Source organism: Dipodomys merriami, unplaced genomic scaffold, assembly GCF_024711535.1.
Source record: "Dipodomys merriami isolate MVZ:Mamm:240054 unplaced genomic scaffold, mDipMer1.0.p SCAF_350, whole genome shotgun sequence".
Taxonomy (NCBI): domain Eukaryota; kingdom Metazoa; phylum Chordata; class Mammalia; order Rodentia; family Heteromyidae; genus Dipodomys; species Dipodomys merriami.
Genome location: NW_027205049.1, coordinates 499,283 through 520,149, shown reverse-complemented (window position 1 = coordinate 520,149; position 20,867 = coordinate 499,283). Strand labels below are relative to the sequence as shown.

The 20,867-nt window shown below is 37.3% G+C and overlaps 1 non-coding gene across 1 annotated transcript; it reads left to right on the top strand.

Moving 5' to 3' along the window:
- The first annotated feature begins 10,231 nt into the window (after window positions 1-10,231).
- On the top strand, window positions 10,232-10,338 carry LOC138804009 (U6 spliceosomal RNA). The gene has a single exon (XR_011365126.1). It is a non-coding gene; the product is annotated as a U6 spliceosomal RNA (small nuclear RNA).
- The last annotated feature ends 10,529 nt before the right edge of the window (window positions 10,339-20,867 follow it).

The window sequence follows — 20,867 nt, the reverse complement described above, 5'->3', positions numbered from 1 at the left end:
TATCTTGGAGATTCTTGTTAGGGACTTGATGAAAAATGTATAGTTTAGTTGTTATTACAGAACACTTTTACACCTGTCCCTCAGCGATTAACTATATTTAACATAGTTTATTTTGCTCTAACATATATTTTTGGCTCAGGAAATTCTTTTTTGTTTGTGAAAACTTGGTTGTTCACAACATAGACATGGGTTTTTTAAACCTTTTGAAATTGCTGTTCGCATAGAATTCTATGAGATGAGCTACTCTTTGTCATTTCATAGGAATAAACTTACTTTGATTCAAACCTGGACAGCAGCTAAGCTTGTTCTCCCTCCTAGAAATCCATCTGTATAGACTTCTTTACATGTAAACAGACCCTCATTTACTTGCAAATGTCTGTCAGTGAGTCAAACCTAATTCACCCAATGAGGTGCCTTCCTTTCCCATGCTTCCTTTACATTAAAAATATAAACAATTTTTACATTTTGTTGAACATTAAAAATGTTCAACAATGTGCATACTTTTTAATGTGAAGTGTGATTCCTATTTTCCATAATGTGAATCAAACAGAGAAATCAGTTTAAGATGTGAAAGAGCCTTTCAAACAGTCTTTGACCTTGAAAATTTTCCTGGGTATGAATTTTTGGAGAAATATCCCTTTTCAAAGATAAAGGACTCATTTTTTTTTTACATTGTGCTGGTACTGGGGTTTGAAATCCTGGCCTTGCGCTCTACCTGTGTAAAGTCTGCTCCTGGATGGAGAGCAGACTCTATCTTCCTTGTATTAAAGTCTCCGCCCAATAACTGTGTTACCTAGGCAACTGGCACACCTGGAAGATGTCATATCTGCATCTGCTGTGGTCACATCTGAATATGATGTGGCCACACCTATCTTCACCCATCCCCTAGACAAGGCCTAGCCCATGCCCAGACCTGCTCTTTCCCAGGTCTTTCCCAAGTGTTTCCCAGGCCTTTCCCAGCCCCGTGGAAGACCAACATGGCCTGGTGCCCGCAGGATTGATGAATAAACCTACTCCTTACCTTAATACCTCATGTGTGGTGTCGTTCTTACTCAGCAACCTCTTTGAAAAACCTAACATAAATGGTGCCATTTGAATCTCTGAAAGGCTTAAAGTCAGGATAGGAGGTGGGATTCCTCTCCTTTTTTTTTCTTTCTTTTGTTTGTTTTTCCCTTTTTTGCTCTGAGGAATACCACAATTCTGAAGGCCTTTTGGGAACCGGTCTGTCTGCTGTGGACAAAGTGAATCAATTCCTTGCTGGCCTCTGCATCCACCTCCATGCTTGAACATTTTGGTGAGTGAACTACTCTCTAAGGGTTCTCTGTCGCTCAGTCTCCCTTCAGATGTGGTTCCACACCGAAGAACCTGCTAGGGCTTTAACTGAAAGCCCAGTCACGTCTGGAGCCAAGGGCACTTCACTCTGGTTGCTTGGCCACTCCCCCTAGAGGGCTCAGTGGTAAGTTGTGGGGCCACTTCAGTCCGATAAGCCCACCTTCACTCACTAGTTATTTTTCTCTCCTACAGCCTTAATGGGGAGCTGTGTGTAACTCCAGTGCCATGAAACCCCTCTGAAATGCCTCCTGCACTCCCTGGATAGCCAGAGCACCTAATATTTTAGTCTCTTCTCAGGTTTAGGCAATTTTTGCCTCTGCAATGGTAAACGGTCAGAAGTCTGTTCACTTTCAGGATCTCTTTGCTCTCTGCTAATCATGTCCAACTTCGTGTATCTCTCCCTTTCTTTTCTACAACTTTTTGGATTGTGTCCTGAAGAGTGTAATGAGAGTTGGGTCCTGTGGACCTCCTCTAGCTTCCCTATCAAAGACTAGCCAATCTAGGCTTCATCTCTTTGTTCAGGCTTTCTTTGCATTTTTTCAGAAATTCACCATCGTGAGTTTGCCATCTTGGCCACATGGTGGGTTCAGTGTTTGGTCTTATCTGACCCATATCTTTCCACTAAGTTTACTACTCCTCCATCCATCTATTCTATTGTACCTTGCTAACAAGTTGCTCTTTTCTCAGACTCTGGTAACTGAGGCCCAAGTATCTGATGTGCTTTGTTAGCAAAGATGTCTAAATATTAATGTAAAAAAATTAGATTTTGAGTTTTGCCTTTTTGGTTTTGTGTTATGTATGCTAGTACTGACTACATGATTCTAAAATATTGGGCATATCTGTGCTAAGATTCTCACATCTAACGAGTTTTGTCATTGCAAGATATTACTTGGTCAATTTTTGGTAAGGACCAGGTAAATTCTACTTATTCTATTTGATCGCCATGTTGTTTAATTGGAAATAATAAAGAGTTTTTGTGACAAAGATTGCAATTCAAACCAACCGGGGCTGAAAAAATCCCTAAGACTCCATCTCCCAACTAACCTGCAAAGAGCGAGGCTGGAAGTATGGCCGAAGACTCTTAATTCTAACCAGCCAAACACTGGAAGTGGTACTGTAACTCAAAATGGTAGAGCACTAGCCTTGAGCAGAAGTGCTCAGGCACAGTGCCCAGGCCTTGAGTGAAAATCTCCATAAATACTCACTGAGACAAGTCATCCCAGAAATGAGCACCTAGACTCAGCCAGTCTGGGGAACAAGGGACCATGGAGAGGAGTAAGAAGAGATGATGTCATATCAGCCATTTTGTGCCTGCCCTTTCAAAATTAACCAGAGGCAGGAGGTCAATATAAGTAAGAAACCTGCCATCTAATGTTCATACTTGTCTACCTTTTAACAGGATGGGAATTCACATTCTTGCCTTTGTTACCTGAATTCTCCTCTACCTAGTCACCAGATAGGGACATTTCTACCAACATTTTTCAGCCCCAAGTCCTTCCACTTGCCATTTATTTGCTCTCTAATAAATGTTTACAGCCCCTCAATGCCTCATGAGACTTTCTCTAGGCTTCATCCAAGAGACTTGCCTCCGCCAGACTTTATTAAAGACTCACACTCACCAAAGGACAGCTGCAGCTCACTGCCTTCTCTGGGATGGGACCAAATTCCACCCTTTTACCCCTAATTTTGATACACCTTGTCAGCAGGAAGTAGCCAGAGAGGATCCACACCCTATTTCATGATTATTAAAAGGCTGGAATATAAGGTCTGCTTCTGGATAGCGAGCAGATTCCACCCTCCTCCAAGCAAAGTCGCCTCCCAGTACCTGTGTTACCTTGGCAACTGGCACTCCTGGAAGATATCACATCTGCATCTGCTGAGGTCATATCTGAATTTGATGTGGCCACACCTTTCTCCATCCATACCATAGGTAAGGCCTAGCCCAGCCCTAGATGTTCAATTTCTCAGGTCTTTTCCATTTCTTTCCCAGGACTTTCCCAGCTGCATGGAGGGCCAACATGGCCTGGTGCCAGTGGGAATGATGAAAAAACTTACCCCTTTCCTGAAGGGGTTGTGTGGTTCTTACTCGACTACTCTTTAAAAACCTAACAATCTGGGCTTTAAATCCCAATGCTTACTCTATACCTCCTGAACCACACTTTCACTTCTTCCTTTTACCACAAGTGGAGAAAAGAATCTCTTAGGTTTATCAACTTGGAATAGCTTTGAATTACAATTGTCAAATTTGAACCCACCTAGTATGGAGCTGTAAGCCACTGGTGCTCTGCTAGAACTCACTTCTTAATAATAAATATTCTCAAAAAGAGGAGAATACATATTTGTTCAATTACGTACGTATAAAACAAATCACTTGCTACTGCAAGAGAAAAAGAGAGAAGATAGAAATGAGTATGGAGGAGAGAGATATAAAGAAAGAAGAAGGGAAGGGAGGGTAAGTGATGGGAGGGGAGGGGAATGAAGGATAGAAGAGGAGGGGGGGGCTGAGTAGAATTGTCTATTCCTCACTAAGGTATTGTTGAACAATCAGCGCCTTTGCATTTATGTAACCAAAGCTTTCTATTTTTGGTAGTAGTAAGCTGAGATATAAAATACAAATTTACATGTAAAACCTGTTAGTGTGCTTACTCCTGCACGAAGGAAGCCACAGTTAGGTTACTGTTAGAGACAAGGCAAGAGTAAGCAGTTTAAGTGATTCTGAGAAACAATAATTGATATGCCAGGAATGCTCCCTTGCCCAAGTATTACTCTTGTTCCCTGCTCCAGTCTTCCTTTCTACAAGGATAGCAGAAACAGGGAGGCTGGGAAGGGATGGGAAGGGGAAATAAAGAAGGAGGCTACAATGCTTGATAAGAAATGTACTCATTATTTTGCCCATGTAATTGTAACTCCTCTGTACAATATTTTCACAATAAAAAATAAATAAAATTTAAAAAAGAATAGCAGAAACAGAAGAGGTAGGAGATATCTTAGCAATGATCATCTTTCTGTTTACCCTCATCTGTTTACCCTCATCCCCTCAAACAATAAAGCCAAAGGAGATTTAACCTGAACTAGTAGGGGAAATGGGGGGAAGAGTTCATTCTAACTTATTGAAATAAAACTTTTTTCAATTATTAATAAAAAGTAACTCAGAATTTATTGAAAATTTAGAAGACTATAGCACTCACTATATAGTGGATTCTGCACAATTAAAACTGACTCCTGTTTCTATCACCAGAAATTGAAAATCGTCCCTAAACTTCCAATACTAGGTAAATTGTCCTCGATATTCACTTAAAATGTGTGAATATAATGCAGAAAACATAACTTTAAATTTAGACTGTTGAAGTGATAAGTGATGGACATTCATGATGGATAGCATAATGTTGAGATCATGGAAATTATTTTCCTTCCATCTTCAGTGTGTAGAAAGTGAAAAAGCTCTATTTGATGGCCCTGAAGGTCCAATTCTAAATTTAGGACAGAAGGTGAATAGTAAAGGAGACCTATCTCAGCCATTCACAGATTGGAAATGTGGAGAAATAGCCTCATTTATATAGGTCAAACATGGAAGTGAGGATTTGGCAAGCCCAAAGCCAAATGCCAAAGGAAGAGATACTTTACAAAATACCATGAAGTTGAAATAAGTCTTAAATAAGGAGCTGCGCTTAAAGGGAGTAGGACAGAAGAATGAAGGGGGAAATGTTGGACTAATATAGTCAGATCACTCAACGTACATATGTGAGAATATAAGTAGGAAACTTGAAGGGATAGGTGGGGTTGGAGAAAGGGAAGGAAGAAAAGTGGAAAGATTAACAATGATCCAGATGTGTTGTACAATGAAATGTACATACACTGTATTCCACACTGACATGATGGAGTGAAACCCCTTTGCACAATTAGCTAAAGATTAAAAAAATTGGTTTTATTATTAAGAGACCAGAAGCATAACCCGTTAGAGATAAATAACAGGATAGCTTTGACATATTGTTGAGGCTTGTGCTCTTTTCAATATACAAAATTTAATAAGTGTCAGGTCTGCTGCAAATGTAATTACTTTGCCAATTCTTTTTGCAAATTGCTTCAGCTATAGAGAACCAAATTCCAATATCCCTTCACTTCAAATAACAAAAATCTTATAGACATTTAGTTGTTTCTAAATATCTTAAGGTAATGCATTGGAACTAATATCATTCCACATTTAAATTTAAATTTTAAAACACTAAAGTCATTTTAATCCTCTCACTCGGGCACAGGTATGGATAGATAACTGATATGGGCAGAATCAGAATTATGCAGAGGGTTGTAAATGGATGCTTACCTAGTTTTCTCTCTGCTGGATCATAGAATACAGACTATCCTAATTGGAAACATTTAGCCTTCCCAGGTTTTCTGCATATAAACACTCCATCAACATTTTCTTATTAAAGGATTATTCAAGATTAGCTATATGTTGAGTGATAATGACTGAGCATGACAGAAAGTTGAGGGAAAACCATTTACTCTTCAGTGAGGTTCTGGCTTGCGTTTCACAAAGTGTTATGAAAGCTCTCCATTAGAAATCTAGCAGCTGTATTTCTAAAAAGTACTTGCATGCTTACACTTTCTGATAATGTCTCAATCCAAGTACTTCTCCTTGGAGTTCAGTACTATTCAATGATGCTGTGTAAGCTTTTTTCTTACATTTTGCAGACCAGTCTTCGTGATGAAATTTGTGCTCCCAATTCCATCCACAAAATGCAGACAAAAATTATCTGAAAAAAATTTGTATCTGTTGACAGTGCATATACTTTTATTTTTTATTACAAACATAGAATGTAGTACAAATTTTCATAGTAATTACACTGCACTAGGTTGTTGGCAGATTCTAATGTAAATAATAATATATTGTGTTCATGTAAAGTAGTTGAATATCCGATGTTTTAATATGCCTGTGGTCTTAAAACCAATACCTTACTGATATTGAGTGACAAATACAACTTCCTAAAAGTACAAAAGTTTTCCTTGTATCTTTATATATATATATATATATATATATATATATATATATATATATATATATACATGTAGTAAAGATACTGTACAGAGGGGTTACAGTTACAGTTACATAAGTAAGATAATGAGTACAAATTTTTTCTTTATTATTGGTCCTGGACTTGAACTCTGGGCCTGGGCGCTGTCCCTCAGCAATTCAGCTCAAGGCTATCGCTCTACCACTTGAGCTACAGTGCCACTTCCAGTTTTCTGGAAAAAGAGTTTCACGGACTTTCCTTCCCTGGCTGGCTGTGAACCACAATCCACAGACCTCAGCCTCCTGAGTAGTTAGGATTACAGGCATGAGCCACCGGCACCTGGCATGAGTCCATTTCTTATTGAGCATTTTTACCCCATCCTTTGTTTTCCCCTACCATCCCTTCTCTTCACACCTCCTCAACTCATCCCTCCACCCACTCTCTGATAAAGTGTCTTATTATTACTTTATTATTATCTCATTATTACAATGGGTCAACCTGAATCCTATATTTGTATATTAAATGAAGAAATGCTGGCTTGATTTATGCTGATTCTACTGTGTAGACACAATTAAAATCACTCACCAAGTCCAAGAGCATATTAAATGAAATGGACACCGTTTCTGTCAGTTGGTTTAGTTGTGTTCTAGACATTTATTGACGGGTTACAAATTATTCTCAAACTTTAATATATTAAAAATAATCTCTTCTTTTCTTATTTTCTTGGCCAGAAAATCAGCAAGACCTCAGTCAGCATTTCTCTCATAGGACTTTTCACATGAGTTGGTTACCTGTTGACCTGAGGTCCAGTTTTATGAGGACTCACTAATCTTTTTAGGAATTGATGCTGGCTGTTGGAAAAGAGCTCAAAGAAGGATGCCATTTAATGGCTTATAATTTTATTCTTTACCATGATATTCTCCTGTTACTTTGGCTGTTGAGAGTGTGTGGTGTATAAGAGCAAGCATTCCCTGGGGATCAAGGAGACACCATATGATCTTTACATACTGACATTTCTGAGTAACTTGCTATCATGTGTACTGCATTTTGCAAGTCCAATCTGTCAAAACCTCCCAGTTTAAAGAGATAAGAGGAGTGGTAAAAGAACTCTTAGAGACAAATACATCTTGAACATATTTTTTTCCAAGCATTCCATCTAAGGCATTTTCAGCAACTAATGAAACTTGTGTTGGCTGTAATTATGTGTCTTTCTCCATGTGTGCATGTATACGTGTATATGTGTATGTGAATTTGTGTGTATAGTAACATATATGTGTGCAATATAAGGGCATATACACACATATATGCATATATAAATAAATATACATATACAAATATATATGCATATATACCATTGTTCAGTTCCCAGAACATTGTCATTCTCACAAAGTGTTCACGATAAACTGCTCTGAGGACCTTGCTCTATTGTACTCACTTCCATCATTACCTTCTTTTTCATCCCTGTGAACAACTTCGCTCTAGTTTCCATAGGAGAGCTTTATTTTCATTACATGTAGGTACAAACTGGTAATCAAAGACAAAGGTTGTTTGTGAAAGAAAAAGAACTTTTAGGTCACAGGTTAAAATATCTTTTTTTTGGGGGGGTCCAGTCTTGGTGCCTGAATTCTGGGCCTGGGAACTGTCCCTCAGCTCTTCAGCTCAAGGCTAGCGCTCTACCACTTGAGCCACAGCGCCACTTTTGGCTTTTTTTCTTTTTGCTTATGTGCTGCTGAGGAATCGAACCCAGAGTCTCATGTATGCAAGGCAATCACTCTACCACTGAGCCACCTTCCTAGCCCACATTAAAATATCATATCCATCCAAATGATTCCTATGAGATAAAATTTGTAATAGTAGTAAACATGAAAAGGAATTCCTAGACCTGTTGCTTTGCCATTTACAATGTCAAAGAATAATATCACGTCACTCATAATTCTTTAAGAATGCAAGGGAAAATGTTAGTCCCCATCATGTTCCCACAAAGCCAGTGGATACTCAAGGATAATAGTAGACCAGCTGAAATTCTATGTAGCAGACATGGAGCATGAAAGAGAAAGAGAAAATGAGAGAGCGTGAAAGAGGGAGAAATATCATAATACTGAAAGTGCATAACAGATAAAAGAGCTGTATGAGAATATTCATACTGTTATCTTTAGGCTCTACATGTACATTTGAAGGTATTTGATGTATGATAATCCATCAACCCAAAATATAAAATGATTTTAATAAAAAAATAAAAATGACTCAGAAGTAATTTAAAATGCTAAAACAATTTTCACATCAGCAAACTCTCAGAGATATTTCATGACTTTGAAAAGAATAATGTGGCTGGGGTTAGTTTAAATTTAGAAGTATAAAAATACACAAAATTATGAAAAGATATTCATATATTTCATTATATAACCCAAAGCAGAAAGCAAATGTTGTTTAGATGAATTTTTAAAACCAGGCTATCAGGAGCTGGGATGGTGGCTGTTGTAGAGTGCCTGCCTTGCATGCATGAGGCCCTGGGTTTGATTCCTCAGCATCACATAAGTAGAAAAGGACGGAAGTGGTTCTGTGGCTCAAGTGGTAGCACTAGCCTTGAGCTGAGGTACAGCAACCAGGCCCCAGAGTTCAACCCCATGGCCAACAAAATCAAAGTAAAAAACAAAACAAAACACAGTCTCTCACTTTTGTGACCTCAACTCTGTAATATCACTGCTTCAGCCTAGGGCTAAGATTTTAAGTGTGGACATTTATCATCCCTCCTGATTCTGACTGTACTTGATAATTTTTAATCAATATTTTGTTCTTAATTTTGCTTTATGTAAATTCACATGCAACTATAAAAATGGTTTGGCTATCCCAGTAACTTTCTCAAAGTACCTCCTGATGATGAATAACAAAAAGCTTTATTATATTACAAGGGAAACAATACTACAAATAAAGAAACACAATAAATAAATATTAATGATTAATAAAATAAAATATCGAAGAATTACCAGGGTTTTCAGTATTTGAAGTGTACTTACATATTTAATTTTACTATTCTCACATTCCTGTACATTTAACAATTAATAAGATTATGATGTTCAATAAAGTTTATAGGCTTTGTGTAGTCTTTAAAGTTACCAACTAAGATTGCTTTTTATGACTCATCTCATCATTTGTATATGGCTTATATCATCATTTGTTCCTTACTAACATATAAAGTAAGGAAGCCCTAAAGTTTTAAGAGAAACTGTGCAGTTAACAAAGTCTTAACTCTTCACTCTGCTTCTTTACACTAAGACTTTGCAACATCTCATTAGTAATGTTTCTATAAACTCTGAAATGTAATTTTAGTAGCATATGTCTGCTACCATAAATCTTAAATATTTATAGAAAAGTTGTATGACCTGACAAACAGTCCTAATTTTGGCCTATATAAGCAAATTCGAAAAATTAAATATATTTAAAACATTAAAACTTTTAACAAAACCTAACACTTGCCGCAGTTTTCATTATGACAGGTGCCTTGTACAGAATAATTGAATTCTCATTTTTTTATTTTTATTTTTTGTGAACATACTGTACAGAGGGGTTACAATTACATGGGCAAGATAATGAGTACATGTCTTATCAAGCATTGCAGCCTCCTCCTTTGTTTACCCTTCACATCCCTTCTCAGCCTTCCTCCACCCCCCCCCCCACCCAATACCCTCCCGCCCGATCCTACACATCTCTTGAACAACAATATCTGGGGTTATTTTGTTTCTGACATGTCAACCTTGACTATTCTTAAATGTGTGCTTATGTAAGAGGTACATGGTTCTAAAATTTCACGAAAATTCTTCAAAACTTATTTTTCTTTGAATTGTCTAGTTTAAGAAAATCAATTACACTTTATATATATAAAATGCTCTGTGCTCAATTCAGCAGCACATACACTAAAATTGGAACAATACAGAGAAGATTAACATGGCCCTTACGCAAGGTTTACATGCAAATTCTTGAATCATTCCATATTTTTACAACTAAAGATGCTGGAGATGATGTGGCCACAAGGGAACTTTACTTGATTCTTGGTGGGAGTGTTAACTTGTTCAACCACTTTGGAAAGCAGTATGGAGGCTCATCAAAAGATTCCATATAAAGCTCCGCTATGACCCAGCAATCACACTTTTGGGGATTTACCCAAATGATCACAAAGAAGACCATACTAAAACTACCAGAACAACTATGTTTACTGTAGCATTATTTACAATAGCTAAGATATGGAGCCCACCTGGAGGGCTCACAGAAGATGAATGGATCATGAAAATGTGGTATATATATACACAATGAAATTCTATGCCTCCATCAGAAAGAATGACATCGCCCAATTTGTTAAGAATTGGAAAGACTTGAAAAAAATTTATTAAATGAAGTAATCCAAGTCAAAAGAAACATAGGTCCCATGGTTTCCCTTATTTTCAACAGATAATATATGTCTAGAATAAGAATAGATCATAAGCTATGTGCATATCAGATAAGATGATATTACCAGAAATGAATCATACAAGTGATTTTTCTGTTTCTTGCTATTATTTCTTAGATACTTATAATGTGTGATGTGATGTTTTTTGTTCCTTTATATGTTCCTCCCCTACGCTCTAACCCCTGTTTTCACTGTATTTGAAGTTGGCGCGCCTACATCCTGTGTATAAGTTTCTCTAATTTGGGGAGGGGAAAGGGAAATACAAAATAGTTAAATAGGCATACAGGTTGAGATGCACAAGACACTATGTTGAAAAATGAACTTTACAATTTAGACACGGGAAGGGGGAGAGGAGTGTATTTGTTGAGGTGGGAGGGAAGGGATGGTGGAAAAAAAAGAAAGGAAGAGGTAACAATGCTTGTTAGGAAATGTACTCATTATTTGTTCATATAAATATGACACCTCTGTACAGTTATTTTTACAGGTGGACCCATTGCAACAATGAGAAGTACAAGTTGTTATGTCAAAAACGAACTTTACAAATTTGGTGGGGGGTCAGGGAGGATTGGGTGGGAGGGCTGGGGAGGATGGGAAGGGATGGGAAGGGGAAACAAAGGAGGAGGCTACAATGCTTGATAAAAAATGTACTCATTATCTTGCCCATTAAATTGTAACCCCTCCATACAGTATTTTCACAGTAAAAAAAAAAGTATAAAAATATTCTGATATAGAAGAGTTTATTTCCTCTATTTTACCCAGATAATAACGTTAACAAAGAAATTAATGCAGAACACTGATATGCTGATATGAAGGTATTTTGAATAAATGTTCGTGAGGGGTGTGTGTACACACACGCATGCACACATGCACATGCTTGTGTATTGGCATGCTCAGAGTTTGAAATCAGGGCTTCAAGGTTTTGCTAGGCCTTTCCTCTTTAGATTGATGAGCTAATATATAAGCTACATCTCCATTCCTGGCTCTTTGCTAGTTCATTATAATTTCTGAAAAATAATTTCATGAACTTTTTCTGCCCTGAGTGGCTTCCAACAGTTATACACAGATCTCAGGCTCCTGAGTAGATATCCCGAGTAGATAGGATTACAGGTGTGACCACCCAGGACAAGGCCTTCAGAATAATTTTAAAAATAGAAGAAAGTTTACTTTATGGGGGCCTGTTTTATCATCTCCTACTTTTAAAGCATTTTGGAGTGCTTATATGTGAATTTACTTCGTTTTCGGATTCTTAAAAGATAGTAAGTGTTGGTATTTAAAAGTTTTAGTACTTTTTAAAAAAGGACACTGGAGCTGTGGGACAAAAGAAATTTGACTCTCTTTGGACATCAATTTATAAGCTCAGTTCTGTGCATGATGACACAATGTCAGCAACACAGTCTGTGTTGGAGACAAAATGTAACAGAAAACAATCGCCATGGGCAATATTTGGTATGCTATTATTTTAGGACAATATGAATATTGAATTGAGAGTGTAAGAGAATGGAGAGATTTTACCTACAATTTTTGTATTGCTAAAAGGCTTTTGGAGACTGTGACTCATTTCCTTCCTCACTGTGTGTCTTTGGGCCATGCACTTCATGCCTTTAATTACAATTTTTCCCAACACTAAAATGATAATAACATTAGCATTATAGCAAATGTTATCTTAAGAATTGAGAGAAATAAAACTTGCAAAATATTTAACATAAAATTCTATGAATGAGCTTTGAGTTTAGCCATAATTTTTAATACTAAATATAATTCAATAATATTACAGAAAACATTACAGGTAGTGAGCAACTAGAAGGAATATGATCTATTGACCATGCTCTGCTTCTAAGGAAGCCAGGTGTACAACGTCTCATGTTTTAAATCAAACTGATTATTTTATGTCTTGGTAGTGTAAAAGTATCAAGGACAGAATAATGAAGGAATGTTGTAGACTGAGGTAATGTCCATATGATAATGTGCAAAACTGATAAAATGTAAAAGTACCTGAGCAGTATATTGTGTTTTACATCATTTAAGTTGCATTGCAAAGATAGGGAATACCTAGAACCATGAATTCTCTTTTTGATATCCTATCATAGGTGCTTAGCAAGATGAACTCTTTCTTCATTCTTGTAGAAGCATTATCAGATGAGAGGAACTGTATTTTTTGTTTGCTTCCTTCAATTTTTCTTCAATTTGAAATCTGAACTACTTGAGAATGAAAGAAACCAAGGGAAATTAGACATGCAGGCTTTTGAAAAAACAATCAACATAAAATAAATAAAATACACATAGTCTTATGAAAGGTCTAACTAAATTGAGTTATATAGTCTAAAGCGTAAACAGAAAATGATATAAGCAATATTATGTTATTGAAAATTGAAAAATGTAAGGAGTTATTAATTTTTTCCTTTCTCCTCCCTTGAATTAATTATTGATTTTGTATAAAGAGATTAAAGATGAAATTAACAAGAAATGATTAAAATTCAAAAGAGTTCTGGGAAGATGGTAAGGGAGAAGCTGGAGGCTACAGGCTCTTTCAGAGAAAGCAGTTTAAGTGTTCCAGTGAATCACACCAAGGGTGACATCACAGTACAGAAAGTTTGGCCAGCGAGGGAAAATCCAGGCAAGGGGACAGGTCCATGAACTTGCCAGCAGGCTCAGCTGCGGTTTTGGCAGTGGCTGTGGCAGCCATAGCCACCAAACCTGAAAAACAGAGAGTCCGGGACGAAGGCCCCAGATCAGCGGGCTAGGGGATTCTACACAACACCAGCAAGAACTGACAAGGAACAGACATCTTCATCCTGCAGATCGAAGACCAGAGATGACCCAGGAACCAAGACTCTGCTGTGAGTAGAAGCCTGACATCCTCACTCCTTCTAAGGGAGCAGAGTAGGAAAGGCAACTCCTCCCCTCCCCACTACTGGAGATCTCCATCTTTGATACTGATAAAGGCCTGGCTGAGCAGCTAGTTCCAACTCAGGCCTTGGAAGAAAACAAGAGTCATTTAGCAGGTCACAGGAACCTGACCTCACCTGCCAGGCTCAGCTCTACCCAGGGAAAAGTCATCCAGCCCAGGCAGAGATAGCTCCGCCCTCCTCAGGTGTTGATTATTTCACTGGCTAAACAGAGCCCGAGGCTGCTCCTCCCTACAGCAGTCTTGACAATCAACTGAGATTCAGTAAACATAAACCCTGAGAATGTCTCCAGGCTAGGCTCTGTAAGTGTCTCAGAAGCTAGCCCCTCAGGGAAACTCTACTGCTTGCTGAAAGGCCTCCACTCTACCCAGAACCAAGACTCATCAAAGCATCTCCAGACTAGAGGAAACAGCCATCTCACTCTTTTGTGATACTCAAAGCAGATCTCCCTCCCATTGAACTAGCCTTGGAGGAGGATCACAAAATTCTGGGTAAAGCAGAACATTTTTCTGCATGCTCAAACAAACTGACTTAAGAAACCAATCAACCCACAGGAAAATCAAACACCACAAGCAGACCAGAAACTCCAACAAGGGACTGGTTACAGACACAAGGGAGATACAGGAACTTCCCACCCACACCAAAAAATCAAAGAACTCATATTTTGTACCTTTTAAAATTTGTTTAAATTTTTGTTTTCATTTTTAATTTTAAAAAATTGTTTGCTGTTAACCTTTTTTTTTCTTCCTCTTCTAATTTTTATTTTGGGGGAATATCTGTGCTTCTGTCTGTGTGTGTGTGTGTGTGTGTGTGTGTGTGTGTGTGTGTGTGTGTGTGTGTGTGTGTGTGTGTGCTTTACCTCTACTGAACTTTTGATCCTTTTTTTCTTTCTCATTCTTTTCACTTTTTTTCCTCTCTCATTCTTTTTTGTGTGACTTAATTGCTGTTCTGCTCATCCTCAGATATACGAATAGTCGATTATTAGACCTTATCCCCCATTGTATACACAATCCAGAAATTTATTACTCAATTCAAAACCTCTTTGACTTAAGTTTCTTAATAGCAGTACTACCTCTTTATACCTATATAATATTTTAAGGATATTTTTAATTTTTCGCATCTCCTTTCTATCTCTCCCCTTCTCTCATCCTATCCCTCTTCTTCTGTGAATATTATGTTGTTAAATTTGCATAAATTTTAAGTGTTTCAATTAATAATTCTTAATATTTGTTTTTCTATTCTTTCTAGTCTCTTTTTTCTTTTTCATAGTTTTTCTTCCTTTTTTTCTCTCTCTACTATCATTCTATCCGAACTATTTTCCTTATTGAGATTAGGCCTTAGTTAATTTAATTCACCTTTTACCTTTCCACATCCCTCTATTCCTATTTTTACACACATCTCTCTCTAAACCTTATAATTTCTGGTATGCCAAATTATTCTTTGTGGTTCATAGCCCATTAGTATATAGTTGTTTGATATTGAATAAATATATCTGTTGAACTAGATTGTATCTGCGGACTTTTGACTGTGAAACTACAGACTTTGGATGATGCTTGCCTTAAGATAATGTTCTAGCACAAAACTGGTGTTACTTTCATCCCAAATTGGCAGAACAAGCAGAAAAACACAAGAAAAATGGCAAGTCCGGGTATCTAAACTCCCACTCATGATAATCAGGGGACAGAATAGATAATGAATAATCCAGGGGAGAGCTCCCCAAAAGCTATACAAAAACTACTGGTAAACATGGTAAATGAAAAAATTGACAACCTTCAAAGGACTCAGTGTGAGCATGATAGGGAGAGAGAGGAGGCAAACCAAAGGTCAATACATGAATATCATGAGCTTGAGGAACTTACTCAAAGATTGACACAGGGACTGCATGAGCAGATTGAAAACACTAAAAGAGAAATACAGGGATAGCATGAGCAGCCTGAGTCCAGTCAAAGAGATGACATGAATTGCGTGAGCTGGTTGAGAATAGACAAAGAGAAAGTCAGGAATTGCATAAATGTGAGGAAGCTAATCAAAGAGTAATACAAAAATTGAGATAGCGAGATGAGATAGACAAAGATCTTTAGAGGCATTTATGGAATCCATAAACAGAGAGCTGAAAGAAGTCAGGGAGACCAAAAAAGGGAATGCTGAATGGAACCCAACAGAAGTAATGGGAGTCCAAGGAAACCATAAGCAATCAACTAAGTGATTTGAGAATAAACACTGAACACTAAGTTAAGGAAGCAAAGTACTCCATAGAAGATCTAAAACAAAGCTCCAACAAAGAATTTGAAGCGATCAAAAGCAACAAATTAGAAAGAAAAGAAATAAAAAACAATAGAAAATCTTGTCAGTAGGTTACACCATGTAGAAGATCGAATCTCGGGGATTGAAGACAGCCTAGATATTATAGAGAAAGAACGTACAAACATCAAGACAAATCCAAGAAATACGACAGCTCTATTCAACATTTAGAAGACACCATCAGAAGGCCTAATCTGAGGATAATGGGTGTAGTGGAGCACTTAGAGAGAGAAGTTAATGGTCTAGGAAATTTGTTTAACAGGATCCTAGCAGAGAACTTCCCAAACATGCAAAACGATAGGCCTATTCAGACACAAGAAGCTTTTGGAACTCCAACTAGACCAGACCGGAACAGGACATCTCACCATCACATTATAATCCACACAGGATAAATTCAGACCAAGGAAAAGATCCTTAAAGCTGTCAAGGAGAAAAGATTAATCACCTACAAAGGGAAAACAATTAGAATCACCTCAGATTTCTAAGCAGAGACAACTAAAGCAAGAAGAGCCCGGGATAAGGTATGCCATGCCATAAAGAAAAACAACTAGAAACCAAGAATACTGTACACAGCTAAACTCTCCTTCATAACTGAAGGTCAAATATAAACCTTCCATAGCAAAGAAAAATTGAAACCATATATCTCTCCCAAGCCAGGCCTACAAAAGATACTCAAAGATATCCTACACATAGCAAACCAACAAGACCACAATAAAGGCCAAGAAACTGCACCCAAACTGAGAATCCAAGAACCATAGGAAGAACCCAGTTGCCACAATCCTAAGAAGAAGGTGGATAAAATGGCAGGAACTCCCAAATCCCTCTCAGTTCTACCTCTCAACATTAACGGAATAAACTCTCCAATTAAGCAACATAGACTGCCTAGTTGGATTAAAAAGCAAGATCCTTCTATCTGCTGCCTTCAGGAGTCACATCTTGCCCATAAAAACAAACACATTTTGAATGTGAAATGCTGGAACAACATCTACCAAGCAAACGGCCACCATAAACAGGCAGGTGTTGGAAGCCTCATATCAGATAAAATAGACTTCAAATTAAAATCAATGAGAAGAGATAAGGAAGCTCGCTATATACTAATTAAGGGATCCCCCCTTCAGGAGGATATTACAATTCTAAATATCTATTTTCCAAACAACGGAGCACCCAAATTTATCCAAGGAATACTACTTTCCCTCAAATCCCACATAGATCCAAGGACATTGATTGTTGGGGATTTTAACACACACTCTCCCCACTAGATAGATGAACTCGGCAAAAATTCACCTGAGAAACCGCAGATCTAAACAACTGAATAGATCAACAAGATTTCACAGACATTTACCGAATATTTCACTCAGCAGCACGTTCTTCTCATCAGCACATGGAACAAAAATAGACCACTTTTTAGGTCACATAGCAAACTTGTCCAAATTCAGAAACATTGAAGTTAAACCTTGCATTCTCTCAGACCACAAGGGAATAAAATTAGAACTCAAAACCAAAAGCCACCAAAGAAAGTCCTGTAACTCATGGAGGCTGAACAACACACTGCTGACTCACGAGTGGCTGTTGGAAGAAATTAGAAAGGAAATTCAAATGTTCATGTTATTCAACAAAAAAGAACACACATATTACCAGATCCTCTAGGACACAGTAAAGGCAGTACTCAGAGGCAAGTTTATAGCTCTAAGATGCTATATCAACAAATTGGAGATATCTGAAACCAACAATTTAACGAGACATCTGAGCCTACTTGAAAAAGAGCAGCAATATAAACCCCAATAGAGTCGATGGAAAGAAATGATTAAAATTAAATCAGAAATAAATGAATTAGAATCCAAAAAACATGGAGAGAATCAACAAAACAAAGAGTGGGTTATTCAAAAAAATTTAAAAAATTGATAGCACCTTAGCAAATCTTATCAGAAAAACGAAGAGAATACATCCAAATAAATAAACTCAGAGATGAAAATGGTAACATCACCACAGAAACAACCAAGATTCAGAACATTATAAACTTTATGCTAATATGTTTGAGAACTTGACAGCGACAGAACTTTTCCTACCAAATATTGACATGTTGAAACTGAACCAAGATGAGTTAAACCATCTGAACAGGCCCATTTCAAGCATTGAAATAGAAAGAGCAATAAGAGACCTCCCATTTAAGAAAAGTCCAAGACACGATGGTTTTACAGTGAAATTCTACAAGACCTTCAAAGCAGAGCTCACACAAATAATACTTCAGCTCTACAATGAAATTTGAAGAGAAAGTTCATTACCGAGCTCATTCTATGAAGCCATCATAACCCTCATCCCAAAACCAGGCAGGGACTCATCAAAGAAATAGTACTATAGACCCATTTCTTTGAAGAACATTGATGCAAAACTTTTCAACAAAATTTTGGCCAATCGATTTCAACAATTTATCCAAAAAAATCATGCAACATGATCAAACAGGATTCAGTTCAGGAATGCAAAGCTGGCTCAATATACACAAATCAATTAATATAATTCATAACATCAACTGAAGCAAGGATAAGTACTGCATGGTTATCTCAATATATGCAGAACAAGTATTTGACAAGATACAAAACCCCTTTATAATGAAGGTTCTGAAAAAATTAGGAATCCATGGAACATTCCTCAATACAATAAAGGCTGTATATGACAAACCTACAGCCAGCATTATACTTAATGGTGAAAAACTGAAGCCATTCCCTCTTAACTCAGGAATGAGACAAGGATGTTCAGTCTCTCCACTTCTCTTCCATGTAGTATTAGAATGCCTAGCTACAGCCATAAGACAAGATATAAACATAAAGGGGATCCAAATAGGGAATGAAAAAGTAAAACTCTCCCTCTTTGCAGATGATATGTTATTGTACTTAAAGAATCTCACAGCCTCCACTCCCAAATTTCTCAAGTTGATTCAAAACGTTGGCAAAATAGCACGGTATAAAATTAACCCTCAAAAATCAATGGCTTTTCTGTTTACCAACGAGAAAAGTGTGGCTGAAATTAGGAAAGCAACTCCATTCAAAATAGGCCTCCAAAAAATAACTAGGAATTAAATTAACCAAAAAGTGAAGGACCTCTATGATTAAAAATTTAAAAACCTGAAAAAGGAAATCAAAACAGAAGTTAGAAAGTGGCAAAAACTCCCATGATCTTGGATTGGAAAGATCAACATCGTGAAAATGGCAATACTTCCAAAGACTATCTACAAATTCAATGCGATATTTATCAATATACCAACCTCCTTCTTCAAGAAAATAGAAGCTGCAATCAAAAATTTCATATGAAACAATAAAAGATGCCAAATAGTGAAAATGATTCCTAACAGAAATCACAGGGCTAGAGGAATGTCAATACCAAATTTCAAACTCTACTACAAAGCCATAATAATCAAAACAGCTTGGAACTGGCACAAGAACAGACCTCAGGACCAATGGAATAGAATTGAAAACCCAGAAATGAACCTACATACCTATAGCCATCTAATTTTTGATTAGGGAGCTAAAATGTAGAATGGAAGAAAGACAACCCTTTTTGTAAATGGTGCTGGAAAAATTGGTTAACTACTTGAAGAGAACTAAGGGTAGGTCCTTAGATATCACTCTGCACCAGAATCAACTCCAAATGGATCAAAGACATTGGAGTCAAAGCAGACATTCTGAAAACATTACAGAATGGAATAGAAGAAATCCTAGGTCTCCTTGGCAGAGGCCTAAATTTTCTTAATAGAGACCCAGAAACACAACAAATCAAAGAAAGGTTGGACAAATGGGATTGCATGAAATTGTAGGGCTTGTGCATGGCAAAGGACATAGCTAGCAACATCAATCGAAAGCCCACTTATTGGGAGAAGATCTTCACTAGCCATACAACAGACAAGGGTCTCACATCTAAAATATACCTGCAATTCAAAAAAATTAAATCCCCCAAGAACAAATCTTCAAAGAAACAACGGCCCAATAAGTAAGTGGGCTAAAGAAAAGGAGAAACTTCTCTGAAGAGGAAAGAACCATGGCCAATTGACACATGAAGAAATGCTCAACCTCCCTAGCCACAAAAGAAATGCAAATCAAAACAACATTGAGATACCACCTCACCCCAGTTAGAATGGCAATAATCAAGACCTCTAATAGCTACAGGTGCTGGAGGTGATGTGGAAAGAAGGGAATCTTACTGCATTGTTGGTGGGAGTGTAAATTTTTTCAACCACTTTCAAAAACAACATGGAGATTCCTCCAAAGGCTCCACATAGAGCTCCCCTATGACCCAGCAATCCCACTTTTGGGCATTTACTCAAATGACCCCAAACATGACCACACTAAGGCTACCAGCACGACTAAGTTTATTGAAGCATTATTTACCTTAGCAAAGATATGGAACCAACCCAGATGACCCTCAAGTGATGAATGGATCAAGAAAATATGGTATATATACACAATGGAATTCTATGCCCTCATCAGAAAGAATGGAATTACCCCATTAGTTAGGAAGTGGAAAGACTTGGAAAAAATTATTTTAAGTGAAGTAAGCCAGGCCCAAAGAAACATAAGTCCCATGGTTTCCCTTATTTGCAATAACTAGTATATGTCTCAGTCAAGCAGAAATGGTCAGATAAATTGATGTTAAGGAAATGAACCCTAAGATATGTATTCAAATGTTTTTTTTGTTTCATGCGATTGTTCCTAAGTATATATAAGATTTTTTGTTGCTTTCTATGTCCCTCCCCCACGATATAACCCCTGCTTTCATTGTATTTGATGTTGGTATAATATGTGGAGGGGAAGGAAGAAACAAATCGCTTAAATAGGAATACAGGTGGACCCATTGAAACAATGAGAGGCACAAGTTATTATGTTG